Here is a 15,128-nt window from a genome sequence, read left to right on the forward strand (position 1 = left end):
GGGCCTATCAACAGGTATCCTGAAGAATCAAAGTAATTAGATGGGGAAACAGAAGTTGTTTTTCCTCCCAAATTATGATAATAATTTTGAAATGTGTTCACATAATTAATGATAACAAAGAACTGACATTTTTATTATTTGTTGGAGTTATTAAATAATTTTATATACTCTGGTCTTAATTACTTTTTCATTGAGACACTTGAAATGCATTATCTGTTTGTTCAATTTAAATTGTTAAATTTATCAAATGTATATTAGTGTCTGTCACTGTTTTTCTAAGTTAAAAATGCATTCATAAATAAAAACCAATGCACCAGTTTGGACCAGTAATGAAAGCCATATACATTCCAAAATTATTGAACTGAAGCAAAGCTACAGTATCAAAATATTCAGTGAATGAACTAATAAACTAGTACATCATTTGGTTTTTGTCCTTGCCAAAAGCATCATTGCTATTTAAAAGGTATGCTATTTGACATCTTTCTCCTTCTAATTGTTTTTCCTACATATATTTTTCTAAAAAAATAAAGCCTTTCCTACCTTTAAGAATCTATTGTCCATTATTCCAATTATGAAAATGGAATTTTCAAGGTTTTACTTTGACAAAACATAAAATAATATTCCTAACGGGCAAAATTAGCTTGGATGATCAGAATTTCTCTTTTCATATCTGTCCTGCTTTTTTTTTTTTTTTTTTTAATTTTCTATCTATCCTGACTATATCTCTAAGGGAGTGGGTAGAAATTTGTAACCCAGCAACGCTGTCTGCTTCCAGCAATGTCCCAAAAACCCGGTTATGGAAGCAGAAAAGGAAGAATTTAAGTAAGTCTATTTCGTCAAAGCAAAATCAGTGTAGCCAATAGTAGTTAATAAAAACAACATTCAGAAAATGCACTACTAGCCCTCCCAAAAGCTGAATGGCATAAACCACTTTTCTAGGCTGTTCAGGATTTCAATAATCAAATTTAGACAACTTTTAAATTTATATTCATGAACTATAACAAATCATTTTTTAAAGAAGTTCTTCATCGTTTGCTCTGAAACAATGTAAAATGAAGCTGCTTTTCTAGGGGTTGTCCAGTTTAAGCTGAGAAGGAAGACTGTTTATGGTTTTGGCTACCAGTAGCCCAAGTACAGAAATGTGCTTTATGAATATTTGATTGTTTTTTAGTCATTTTCAGTCTTATCTGATTCTTCATAACTCCATTTGGCATTTTCATGGCAAAAATACTGGAGTGTTTGGCCATTTCTTTCTGTAGCTCATTTTACAGATGAGGAAACATGAACAGTTATGTCTCACAGCTATTAAGTGTTTGAGGCCAGATTTGAACTCATGTAGTTGAGTCCTCCTTACTTCAGGCCCAATGCTCTATCCATTGTCCCTGTCCTACCTGTCCCCATTATATTGGTTATATAAATAACCAATTCCTTTATTTGAATATATGAAATTTTCAACTAACTAGGATGAAAGAGCACCCAAAAGTTAATACTGACTCCAGTTGCCTTATTCTTTGATACCATTACAATGGAAAGGATTTCATACTGATTCATACAGATAAATTGGACACAATTTTTTTTTATCTTTACTTCAAAACATGGGACATAGGTCAAACTTTGCATGTTAATATGAAAATGTTATATGTGGAAGTCTTGTCTTTTGTCATTATAATAGTCTAATTGCCTCTTAGCAACTAGAGTTTTCTGAAGTTATTATTAGCCAGAGGAAGAAATCTCTTCAAGTTCTTTTTTGTTTTCCCCTCTTTTAATCACTCCATACTTGTGATCTTGATATACATTTATAACAAAGGCTGAGTGTTGATTGGCTGTGCTGGGAGTTAAAGAGAAAAGGTGTTATTCCATCTTTCAAAATATGTTAATAAGATAATGTTTTTGAGTCAGAGAAAGTAAATTAAGTATTTACAATACTTGGAGTTTTTGCTAAAATGTATTTAACTGATATCTTTATATATTTATTTAACTAACTTAAAGAAAATATTAAATATGCCAAATGTTTGACCTTCCATCTCCTGCTGGTAGCCACTTCTCTCTTGAGGAAGGCTGCTGGAAGTCAGGCCAGGCATCTGCCACCTGCCCCAAAGCAACCACTTCCTTCTGTACCGGTACAAGGGATCTTCCACATCCTGCTCCCAGCCAGTCTCACAGCTGAGATATAAAGAAACTCCTATGCAAAGAAAAACAACCATCCCTGGGATGTCAGGCCTCCCATCTCCTTTCATGCCTATATTTTAAGGGTAGAGGAGTGGTGCTCTCAATTCAGTGATTAACATTCTCCTACCTGGCCATACCCTTCATATCTCAGTGTCTCTGAACTTCTGCAGGTCATCATCCAAACCTCATTTCAAAACCTCTACCAACCCAATTCCTCATTCCCATCCACCTCAATATTCTTACCCCAAAGTTTCATCCTGACTCCACTTAGGCTTTCCACTATGCCTTCTGGAATGCCTATTTCATAGGCAAAAAACTTCCCCTCATCTTAGTTGTCTTCCTTTCCCACTCCATCCACCTAGTCTTACTGTTGCCTGGCTTTCCCCCCTGATGACACAGCCTCCTTGGCTGCCCTTTCCAGTGCTGGATGCACCTCATTCATTCCCTGCAGCTCACTGGTCAAGGTTGAATACAAAAGTCCCCACTGCCATTTCTCATTTCTCTTACTGCCACCTCTCAGTAACCTCTCCTCTTTTGAGGTTTGTGCTATTCATATCTACCACCCAGTCACAAACCTGGTAGCTCTTGTCCATAGATATCCTAGGTGATTCCTCCTCTTTCATCAATAAGTTAGCTATTTGGCTCACAATTTTTCTCTTCTCTCCAACTTCTGCCTTCATACTAGGGTACTTCAGTATCCACACTGTCTCTCTCACACATCTGAACCTCCAATGAACTGTTCCTCCACACACAAAGATGGTCATATCCTTGACCTTGCCATCATCCACAAATGTACTAACTCCATGTTCTGAGTATTTTGAAGCCTCTGTATCTGACCATAATTTTATTGGCTTTTCACCTCTCCTGCCTTCCCTTACATACTCTTTATCCTCACTGTGATGTCCAGTCCCATGACTTCTCAGTTCTCTTCCAGGCTATCTCTGCTGCACTAGCCACTCTCTTCTCATCTTGACTCCTTGGTGAACAAATTCAACTATGCCTTCCCTTTATTAATTATTTCTTTTTTTTTTAAACCCTTACCTTCCGTCTTGGAGTCAATACTGTGTATTGGCTCCAAGGCAGAAGAGTGGTAAGGGCTAGGCAATGAGGGTTAAGTGACTTGCCTAGGGTCACACAGCTGGGAAGTGTCTGAGGCCAGGTTTGAACCCAGGACCTCCCATCTCTGGGCCTGGCTCTCAATCCACTGAGCTACCCAGCTGCCCCCTATTAATTATTTCCTGTTTAGCTTGCTTTATATTTATATACATAAATATATATATATATATTTATTTGCTGGTTGTCTTTCTCAATATGCTTCTTCAGGGCAGGGGCAGTATTTTGACTCTTTGTATCACTAAAGGACAACACCTGGCACATAGGACAGTGCTTGGCACATAGAAGATAATAAATATTGGTTAATTATAATTAAATAACACTATAATTTAGTATGATTAAATGACAGTGTAACAGTTGCATTGTAAAGGAAATTTTTATTGGATTTTGTAGCTGCCATAGGTAAGCCTAGGGGCAAAGTGATATAGTGTGTGAAGTTCCACACTTAAATCAGAAAGACTCAAGTTCACTTTTAGTCCCTGATACTGTGTGACTGAGAAAGTCACTTAATCTTTCCAAACCTCAGTTTCTTCATCTGTAAAATGGAGATAATACCTGTACCACCCACCTTAGGACTGCTGTGATACTCAGATGAGATTATGTAAGGTAAAGTCACTTTGCACCTCTTTAAGCTTTTTTTTCTTTTCAAGCACATTTAATTAATAAGCAATACACGGCCTTTTCTCCAAAAGCACTAAATTTGCCTGGAATTTTGTATCCCTTTTATAATGTATAACTAGTGACTACAATATAAATTGCTTGAGTGAGAACTAAATCTTATTTATCTTTTATCATACTTTTTAAAAATAGCCCATTTTTCACCTGGTACAATGTAATACACATAATAACTACTTAGTCATAGAATACAGATGTGGGAAGGAATTTGAAGCTCATTTGAGTTGCCCTGCCTTTAGTTACACATGTTGTCAGTAGCAATATTGGGATTGGCACCCTTATTCCAATTAGTCTGTGTTCAGTGCTTTTCCCACTATACCCACTCTCTGTGCACTATATTGTCTTAATAATATTTATTGAATTAATGTATCTAAGATATTTGTTGACTAAAATACCCATGTACTTTAGTTGTTGATAGACCTTTTATTACCCACTTATGAAGTGAGATATCAGCAAACACAATGTTATGGAAAGACAAAGGATCAGGAAACTTTAGATACAATTCCAGCTCTTCCTGCTACATGGGATTATGCAAGCAACTGCCTCCCTAAGTTCTAGTTTCTTCAACTGTAAAATAAGCAAACTAGATGTTCCCTGTCATTCCTTCCAGCTCTAACATTAGACTTCTCTGTTGACCCTTTGATGGTTGCCTAACAAAATACTAATTGCTTGGGAGATAGACTATCAGACCTAGTCATCCCAGCCCTCAGAGACCTTAAAGCCTATGGTTTAAATAAAAACTGTCATGCTGCTTCATATAAGAGAGTTTTGGAGTTTGAAGTATTCTGTAAAGTGCTTGGAAATCTTCACATTATAGTCCAAAAGAATTATAATAATGATAAAAATGAAATTATCATTTTAATTTTATTTTTCATTTTCTTTTACTTACCTACAGGGCCTATTGTCATGATTTCAGAATAAAATATGTATCTGTTATGGAATGAATCCTTTCCTTTTTTTCCATCCTGTATGCTGCCTTAGAAAACCCTCTTCAGCCTCTCAGAATAATTACCTAATTTCTGATAAAGGGATTGTTTGCAAGTAAATTGGAGTTTTCCAAAAATAGTATTCCCCAAAGAGCCAGAGTTATCCGTTCTTTTATTGAGAGAAAAGAATGCACTGGCAGTTGATGAGTATGACATAGATTCAGTGTCACATGAGATGGACTGTGAATGCAACTACTTTGTAATGAACTTTTATTCTTGGTTGGGACAATCCCCTTAAAATCTGTGGGATATATTTTCCTTGGACATTCCTTTTTCTTCAAGTAAGTTAATTTTCTTCTATGAGATTTTCTAGCAAAAATGCAGTTAATCTGAGCTTTTATGCAATTATTATGGCAATTTTAAGAAAATATTCAGGGATGATCTCCCGGTATGTAGATGTTGAAGAATATTTTTCAATCTTCAATTTTTCCAAAAGAGGCATAACTGGTGAATCAGAGTGAATTATAAAAATCATCATTTTGCTTTATTCTCTTCCTTCTTGACTAGATTACTACCGGTTACAACCTAGAAGATGATCGTTGTGAATGTGTTGCACTGCAAGATTTTAATGTTGGAGAACAGGTATGTTTCACACAGTGTCATATTATGTAGACTGAAAGATTGTTACCAAATAAATTCCCTGTAATTATTAATTCACTTGTGTAAAGATGCATGATACTTGCATTGTGGACCACATGTTAACTATAATACTTACCACTCTTTGGAATATAAAATAAACATGTTATTTGAATTGAATCTTGGTCTATACTCATTAAAAATAAGTAGTAAAATATGACTAACTTAAACATTTGTAACAATTTAAGCTAAAAATAAATTTTGTACCACTCTAACTCCAAATAAATTTTAGAATTTTATAAGAAAATACTTGCTGTTTTATTCTATTCCCTTTCTTATTGTGGTCTGGGAGGCTTGAGATCTGTTCCTGTTTTATTCCTGTATTTAAATATAGAAATTCTCCCTTTCATGATTTAGGAGTTTTAGTAAGTAATCTTTGTGCATATGCTTCTATATAAATATCAAACCTGCTTTATTCTATTCATCTTATAGTTATACACATGTTATGAAAAGTAAAACTAACTTAAGACTATTTCTATAACCCCAATCAAAACCAAAGAGAATCCTTACCTAGCAAAGTATTGTTTTTCCATTTCTGAAGGAATGTTTATAAAACCTACTACTTGGTGGAGAATTGCCACCTGATCTAGTAATAAAATTCTGACCTCATTGCTTTAAACTCTTGTTCCAGAATAGACTCTCTTATATAAAAAGGAGAGGAAGAACATGATGAATTTTAAAATGCAGTCTTAAAAGTAATAGACTTGTTGCCCATTGGAAGGAGAAGAGGATAATATGAAAGGTCAGATGAATTCAGGGATCAAAGATCCTTTGTATAATGCTAATATCCTCAACTCTACTTCAGAGTAGTTGACTCCCCTTCATGTAGTAGTTATTGAAAATGATGCTTTTCCACAGCCCATCTTATTTAATGAAGAGTGTTGGGAAAATTGTACAACTTATTTGAATTTTACCAAAGCAGTATTTTTTCAGATACTAAATTTAAAATTTTAAATAGGTAGATCTGAGTCTAGTTAACTGTATTTATTACAATATATTTGGTTCACTCTGTTAGGCAATGGGAATACAAAGCAACAGTGATACAATCCCAGTCTTGAAAGAATTTACATATTTTGGGGAGTGGATGAGGTGAATGTGTATGTGTGTACAAATGAATAAAGAGTTCCAAAAGAATTCTCATGTGAACTGAACTGAGCCTAGAGGGAGACTAAGAATTTCAAGAGAAGGCAATGTTCATATTGTCCATACCATTCATGAAAGGTAGGATGGAGACAGGTTTGCAGCAAGCTTTAAATGTCAGATTGAACATGTGTATTTTGTCCTTGAAAGCACTAGAGAGTCACAGATTTTTGAGCTGGGAAATTGACATGGCCTGAAGGAAGATGATTTTGATTGCAGTTATGGAAAGATTGGAAGCAGGTAGACCAGCCAGACTACTGAAATAATCCAGATAAAAGGTGTTGGAACTAGTATAATGACAGTATAAAGTGGAGAGGAGACAACTGATGCAAGAGATATGGTGAAGATAGACGTGACATAATTTAGGAATAGATTGAAAAAAGGAATGAAGGAGAAGGGAAAGGTAAGGTAAGGATAACTTTGAGGTTGCAGACTTAGATAAATTGTCCTCAGTAGAAATAGGGAAATTTAGAGGAGTAGATTTAGATGGGAAGGTGATGAACTCCATGTTGGGTTTGAGATTTAGAAGGCATATAGAGATATCTAATAGAAGGTTGGCTATTTGGGACTAGAGAGGAATTTTATTGATTGTACAGATTTAGTAGTTCTCTTTATGGGAATTTTAATTGAGCTCATGATAGTTAATGAGATCACCAAGTAAAAGATTATACAGAACAGAGAGAAAAAAGCCTAGTGCAAAAAAGCCCTGAGGAATGAATACTCATATTTAGTAGGGTGGAAGATAGATAATAATCCTGCAAAGAAGACTGATAAGGGGTATTTTAGACAGATAAGAGTAGATTCAGGAGAGAACAGTGCCATAGAAACCAAGAGAAGAAAAAATTTCTAGGAGGAAGAGATGGTCACTAGTGTCAAAAGATACAAAGAAGTCAAATAAAATATAGACTAAGACAAGACCATCAGAATTAATAAGAAGAGATCATTGACAACCTTGGAGAAAGTAGTTTCCATTGAGTAGTGTGGTCAGAAGCCAGAATGCAAAGCTCTGAGAATAAGTGTGAAGTGAGGATATGTAGGCAATAAATTAGACAGCCCAGCCTAAGAGTTTGGCTGTGAAAGCAACAGGAAATATAGGATGAGGAGGTGGAGGGTCAAATGAAAACTTTTTATTAATGGGGAGATATGGACATATTTGAAACAGTGGAGAAACAGAGAAGAGATTAAAAATGAGAAGCAGGAGGAATAATTAGAGACAGACTCCTAGGAGAAAAGGGAGAGGTGGAAATGGAGTGAGCAGAAGAGAGTTAAGGGTACCAGTACTGGAGTTGGCAGAGAATAAATTGTTCTTCCTTAAGAACTAAAGCAAAGGATAGGAAAATTGTAGTTGGTGGGTGGGAATGTAATGAACTAGGCTTTTGAGTTATGGAGTGGAATAGAAGGAACACATGGCAAGTGACCACTAGTTTCTCAGGAAATTAGGAGACAAGGTTTTCCCTATTTAGACAGATAGGTGAGAATGCGGTATGATGGTTTTAAGAAGAGTAAGTTTGGAACTGCCACATTGGGAGTGTGTTGGAGAGTTCGTCCTGGAAGAATAAGGATTTCCATGTAGCAATAGAGCTTGACTGAAATTAGATAACACAGATCTGGAATGGACCCAGTTTTGTGGTTGTGTTCCTCATCAGCAATCAATACCCCTCAGACAGGAGCAGAGAAATCAGATAGTGGAAGAAGCCTTGGGTGGAGGTTTGACAAACATAAGGGACACAGGGATTCAAGAATAAAAGACAGTCTGAATGAGAGAGTAAGAGGTTTGAGATGAAATGAAATTTGCTAACAGTAGAATAGGGAGGGGCTCCAGAAAGCACAGTGGAAGAGAGAAGCTAAGTATGGTAGAGAAACAGGAAAGGGAGAAATGAGATGGATGGAAATGAAAAAGCAGGAAATAATAACAGAGTTCTCACCTAGAAAATGGATGACTCCAAAGAACAAGAATATGAGAGAAAGTGGAGATTTAAAACCTAGGATAGAAGAGGTATTGGATGACAGGGTCAGCCATCTTGCAGGGCACTGTGATGCCTAAAAATGGTTGTCAGGCAGACAACAGAAAGATTCTGGGATACATCTGGGTCATTAAATACCTCCAGTCATTTAACTGAATTAACGCTTGGCACCATTTCTTTTCTCATCCAGTCATTGTGTAAGAATAATATATACCCAAAAGATAGCACATACATGCAGTTATATGCTTGTTCTCTAATTGTGCCTGCTGCCAGAGTGGGTCCTAGTGCTAAGAGGCTTAATGTCTACATGAATGTTGATTATGGAGGGCTAAGCCAGTTTTCTTTGGTTAGTGGGAAAGAGTATAAAATGCTTCCATAAATAGCAATAAGTTCCCAGGCAAATAGGTCTCCAAGTACAATCTCTGAGAGTTTGTGGGTGGATCTCCATGCTTCTAGCTCTAATAATGGTAAAGGAAACTGTAGGTGTTAGAGCAGGGAATGGGTGTTAACTGTGGCTACTACATACCTGGATGCTCTGATTATAAAGCTGTTTTCTCAGAGAGTGGTAGCAGGCCTAGGGCAGAATAGATTATATCTCCATCTACCAGGGTAGATACTCATTGATCATAGAAGGCCAGAATATTATTACTTCCTCAGATGAATTAAAAACACAGGGCAGGGAAGGTACTATCTCTGCACAAAGCAATAGGTTCTTATATGAAGAAGCCTCTAAATCCACTCCTGAAAGAGGCCAGGATTGTACCTTTCTAGGTTTCTTTGATGATGAAGGGTATAGATGCTGGAATGGATTTAATATCAGCATTCTCCCCTTCATAGCAGGACATTCAGTAGCAGTGGAATATTGAGACACTTTTTTCTTAGATGGTTCTAAAACATGGGTGTTATTTTCTCCAATGGATTTGTTAGCTTGTCAAATTGGAAGGTTCTTCCACATTACTGGGTCCTGGAGAAGCAGATTCCAAGCTTTGTCAGACTTCAAACCTTGTCTCAAGAAGAACTGGGAGCCCCTACTTTCTTCAATTGAGATGTTGGTTCTGTTCCCATTCCCTGGCTCTTGGATTAGAACTTTATAGACATTTTGTCTCATTAATGTAAAGTGGCGTTAAATTTACAAGAAGTAATACTGTACCTCAAGTCTGTATTAAACAGGTGTTAAGCTTTTTTATGTGCCTTCATTTTTCTTTACATCCTTTTAGATTTACATTTTTTATGGCACCCGATCAAATGCAGAGTTTGTGATCCACAGTGGTTTTTTCTTTGACAATAATTCACATGACAGAGTGAAAATAAAGCTTGGAGTGAGCAAAAGTGACAGGCTATATGCAATGAAAGCTGAAGTCTTGGCTCGAGCTGGCATTCCAACGTAAGTAAAGAGACTGGTCAGCCTTTCCTTCTTGATAACTTGAAATATCTCCAATTGCATAATGTTTAATTAAGGTACTAATAAAACTGCTCCTCAGTAGTTTGCCTTAATCCTTTTATGCCTGCTACTTAACAAATTTAAAGCATTTAGACGTATGTTAATTTACTAAAGTTTTTAGATAAACATAATTGTTGGGAACATTCACAATCAGTTCCTAGGAATATAGTAAAAGCTGAAATCCTCATTAAATTAAATAACTATATAAGTATTGCCAGTGTCTTTCACCATGGAAAGGTTAATGATATGGATCAATTTATTTCATTTAATTCTTTTCTTCCATTATCTGCCATACTGAATTGTCCATACTGAATGACTGTCAAGACATTTCAAGAATTTCTAGTTAAATTTTTTCAGCTTTTTCACCATAATAAGATGATGAAGATGAGAATTATGATTTATTATTCTCCATGTAAAAGAGGAGGTATCTTTAATGGAAATTGATTATATTATACTTTTTTACTGTTGAACTTATCAATATTTGGTTAATGATGAAAATACTAAATAATTATAAATTATTAATATATTTTAAAATCATAATTTGAATTTTTAGATTATATTTGTTTCTATAATCTGGCCTATGCAAATTGAAATAAAAATTATATTAGTTTATAACAAATCACAAAGGTTATTGCAAAGGTTCAGTTTTTATTACCTTCATTCCTACTTAAAATATTTGGAATTTGTTCTTCTATAATTCATACTGGAGAGTTGTATGACTCATCCATCCCCTTAGTTCTCCTTGAAAAGAACCACGTGTATCATAAGTTTAAGGGATTTTGCTTTGGAGCAAGTCAATTAATTTTACTGCTATGACTGATCTCTCTGCTTACTGTTTCTGTTAGTTCCAGTGTCTTTGCCCTGCACTTTACTGAACCTCCCATCTCTGCCCAACTTCTGGCCTTCCTTCGAGTATTCTGTATGACTGAAGGTAAATCATTTCAGAAAAAGTCCTTTTGTCTTAACAAGAATTTTTCAAGAAGTGTAAAGAAAATAGGCTTTCTAATTAAAGTTGGAAATGCTTAGAACAGAATAATTTGTGGGGAAAAAGAGGCAAAAGACATCAGGTTGATTTGTGTTGAAAATGTTTCACTGACTGAAATCCTTGTGTTGCAAATATTACTTTGTATTACACAAATATTTGTCTTTTGTGTTTTCTCTATCAATAATGCAGCTGAGTATAGCCAAACAATCCCTGGATTTGAAGTTGTAGGCCTTGATGTTCAGTCCCACACTGGGCACTTGCTAACCATGTGACCTGGAACAGGTCACCCTGCACCTGGCCTCAGAAAGGCCTGAATTCCAGCCCTGCTTTAACTAGCTGTGGGACCCAGGTCAGGTCCCTTACCCTCTTAGCCTTAGTGCCTTCATCTTTATTGTTATCCCAAAATGAAATGTGAATAACTATAACCACAGGGTTATTAAATTTGAATGAGATAATATATGTAAATTACTTTGCAAAATTCAAAATGAACATATAGTAGCTATATTATTACTATCTGTTATGGGGATGATAATAATACATGTTCCATCTAGGCAGCTAGGTGACACAGCAAATAAAAGTACTGCACTCAGGAAGACCAGAGTTCAAATCCCAGTTTAGACATTTGCTAGCTGTGTGATCCTAAACAAGTCATAGCCTCTTTGTGCCTTAGTGTTTTTTATCTATAAGATGGATATAATAATGCTTATCTCCTACGTTTATGAGGATCAAATAAGATAAAAATTTTGCAGCACTTTTTAAACCTTGAAGTGTTAACTGCTACTTATTTTATCACTTTTATTGCTATCTACCTCACAGATTATGAAGAGAGTCCTTTGTAAATCTTTAAAAACTTTATAAATGAGTACTTTTATTACTATGATTATCATAATTTTAAGTATCTCTCAAAACTACATTCATAGCTTACATGATAAAATATCTTGAATTTGTTTTAAAATCTCATTAGAATAAAATATCCTGTGGTTTTTTTTTTTTTTTTGGTTTTTAAACCCTTAACTTCTGCTGTGTATTGACTTATAGGTGGAAGATTGGTAAAGGTAGGCAATGGGGGTCAAGTGACTTGCCCAGGGTCACACGGCTGGGAAGTGTCTGAGGCCAGATTTGAACCTAGGACCTCCTGTCTCTAGGCCTGGCTCTCAATCCACTGAGCTACCCAGCTGCCCCGTATCCTGTGTTTTTAAAAATCAATTCACATCAATTTAAGTTTCCTAAATTAAGGAAAATTTATAATCAGGTAGTCATGAAAATCTTTATTTTCACCAGGTAATCAGCAAATTAAGAAATTTCATTTTATGATTCTATATTTTAAATATTTTTAATGTCAGACCATACCTTGACATTGGGGCAAACTTTGTTACAACAGATAGCTTTGAAGCTAAATTTTCTCCAAAACAGGATTTCTTAACCTTGGATCTGTTAACTTAAAAAAAATGTTTTTGATAGCTTTAGTTCAAAATAATTGATTTGCTGGGTGATTCCATGTATTTTATTTTAAGCCTTAAAGCACATTGCTCTTGGATGCCAAAAAAGTTGAAAACCCCTGTTTTAGAATAAAAAGATTTTCTGAATCCAGTTTAACTATTTATTTATTTTTGCTACTAATTATGGTCAAGGCCCAGTGTTAGGCTCTAGCTTATAGCCAGCTTAATTTAAGTATCATTGGATACAATCATTTTAGAATTTAGACAGACCTAGGAAATTTATCAGCATATAATATTATATTGTGGGTTTTTCCATCCCCACATTTTCTGGCCTAAAAAAGGAGTATTATGATAACAAAAATGAATACTTATTTTAAGATGTGCATACGTATTGACATTTGATGAGAATCAGTAATGTTGTCAGCAGTTACTCATTTCCTAGTGACCTCTATGTTTTGACCTTAGTGCTAAAAACTCAGCATACCATGAAGTGATGATGATTGTCTCCATCTTCGAGCATAGGCACTTCTTTGCCTTCCTTTTTTGTTGTCATTGTTTACTTATTTATTTGTTGGTTTTTTTGAAGCCTCACCTTCTGTTTTAAAATCAATACTGTGTATTGGTTCTAAGGCAGAATGGCAGTAAGGGTAGGCAATGGGGACTTGCCTCAGGGTCACACAACTATGAAGTGTCTGAGGTCAGATTTGAACCCAGGACCTCCTGTCTCAATCCACTGAACCACCCAGCTGCCCCCTCTTTGCCCTCCTTTGACTTTGTGACAGAATATCTGGCTCATGCCCTCCTTGCCTAAAGATAACCATTTCCTTTCATTTGTGAACAGGCAGAAACCAGTAGTCAGTTTGGATAGATTCAGGTTAAATGGAATGAGGCATATCATATACTTGAAGTTTGGTTCCATTTTACCTAGTGGAGAAGTTATTAGAGCTAAGTGGGGCCTTAGACATTGTCTAGTTCTATTGCTTCATTTTATAGATGATGAAGCTGAGACTTATAGACAGAAATCTGCCTAAAGTTGCAAAGGCAGTAAACATTAGAGGCAAACCAAGGTCATCTGAGTATAAATCCACTGTGCTCTCGGTAATTAATCATTATGAACTTTAAAGTAGCACATACTTCTCATCTTCATTTACTCCTAAGGTAATTAAAAACAAATTACTACAAAGTTTTGAACTCTACTGATTTTTTTTTTAAATTAGCACTGACAAACATGTTTCTGCAGGAAAAAAATGCAGAAGCAGCATGGCATAGTGGATAGAATGCCAAACATGGAGATGTGTATCTAAATCCTGATAATGTGATCATGGACAAGTTTACTTCATATCTCTGGGTCTGTTTATTCATGTGTAAAATGAGGATGATAATATCTCTAAGATCCACTTCACTGGGCTATTGTGAGGCTCAAATGAGATCATGTAGGTAAAGCATTTTGCAAACTTTAGAGTACTATACAAATGTTAATTATTAACATAATTTTAAAACTAGCATTTTATATATGACTCACTCATTCATCTAGCACTTAAAAGTGTTCAGATCCCTTCTTGTACTGTGGCCTTGTGAAGTAGGTCATACAGATATTATTTACCTCCATCATCCAGATGAAGAAATTAAGGTTTAGAGAAGTTGAGGGACAGACAGAGCTGGAACTCCATCTGAGGTTGCTGACTTCCCAGTTTTTCTGCTTGCTATTCCATAAAAGCATAACTTCAAGTTGTTTGTCCAGTGCTGGTGATATTTCATAACAGTTCTTTCCATAGTTTTCTTGGTCCTACTGACATACATTTGAAAAATGCCTGGCTGAGGTTATGGGTTTAGTCTTTGTCTATGGAAAAGAAAGAAAGTAACTGAATGGGTATGAAGGCCTTTGTTTAAAGAGCCCATCACCATACTTGAAGGACCTCAGAGAATACAGAGTGAATATATTATAATAAGTTATTAGTGTAGTTGACAAATTAAAAGATTTACTAGGTAGAATGAAGTAATACATTGTTATCTATTTAAATATGTGACAAAGATTATTGACCCTAGAAAATATGGCATTCATTTCAACCATGTTCTTAATTGATCTTGGCAGTATCTTGTTTTTTCCCCTTTGTTGTGACTACAGTTTAGTGTATTCTCAGCTGAAATAGGGATTAAGAGTTGGTATAAGTTGGGTCAAACTGTTGTTTTACCAGTACCTGACTATAAGTGCTCCATTACCATATGATTAGGCATTTGTGGAAGTCAGGGAAGAATGTAAAATCATACACCACTTTTAAGTTATTCTTGATTTCTACATATCTCTATTACTACAGAATTTCATTTTTCATTTTCCAGTTATTTTCCAAAGTGTAATGCAGCCATCCTGAGTGTGTGTGACATTCATTTCAATTCAGAAAACATTTATAAAATGCCCATTATGTGCAAGACATTGTGTTAAGGTTCTTAGGGTTTGGGTGGAGTGGGAAGTAAAAAAGATAGAGGGGGAACCAAAGATAAACTAAAATATACTCCAAGAACTGCACATTTTAATGGGGGATGAAAGGAACTAAGAAGACATGCACAGAAGACTACAATAGA

This window comes from Gracilinanus agilis, chromosome 3, assembly GCF_016433145.1.
Source record: "Gracilinanus agilis isolate LMUSP501 chromosome 3, AgileGrace, whole genome shotgun sequence".
Classification (NCBI taxonomy): domain Eukaryota; kingdom Metazoa; phylum Chordata; class Mammalia; order Didelphimorphia; family Didelphidae; genus Gracilinanus; species Gracilinanus agilis.